The following is a 587-nucleotide window of genomic DNA, read 5'->3' on the forward strand; positions in this document are numbered from 1 at the left end:
GAAAAAATGCAAATCACAGGATCAAGTGGGATCACTGAGGAAAGAAGATAATAGCAGCAGAACATTACCACAGAATCATACAGTCTCACAATCGCACAGACAGACAGATACACAGATGCATAAACACACAGACATACATACACTGGGAAGCGAAGAAGATAACGCAGAGTTACAGAAACCTAAAAGCACAGAACCTGAAAACACAGACACACAAACACAACATGCAGACTTACAGTCACACAAACGTGCAGAACCACAGACAGATAAACACACAGATATACAGTCACAGTCACAAAGAAATATAGAACAGACGCATGGTAGTACAGAATCACAAAAACAAAAAGGAACAGACATACAGACGCAGGAGGTACATAGGAACGGCATATATTTGATGTCATATCGATACACACAAAAAATAGAGAAGAAGATATCCAAAATAAAAGACATTGTCAAAGTGGACCTCTCGGACCGTTGCGATAATGAGGCGAGATGGATTCTCCTGGATAGTGAACGGGTGTGGTCTCCGCTGGCCAGACAAATGTTCCCCGAGTTCAAAAGTTTTTGCAAACAGGAAGCCTGGTATTCTC

Source organism: Octopus bimaculoides, chromosome 14 (genome assembly GCF_001194135.2).
Source record: "Octopus bimaculoides isolate UCB-OBI-ISO-001 chromosome 14, ASM119413v2, whole genome shotgun sequence".
Taxonomy (NCBI): Eukaryota; Metazoa; Mollusca; class Cephalopoda; order Octopoda; family Octopodidae; genus Octopus; species Octopus bimaculoides.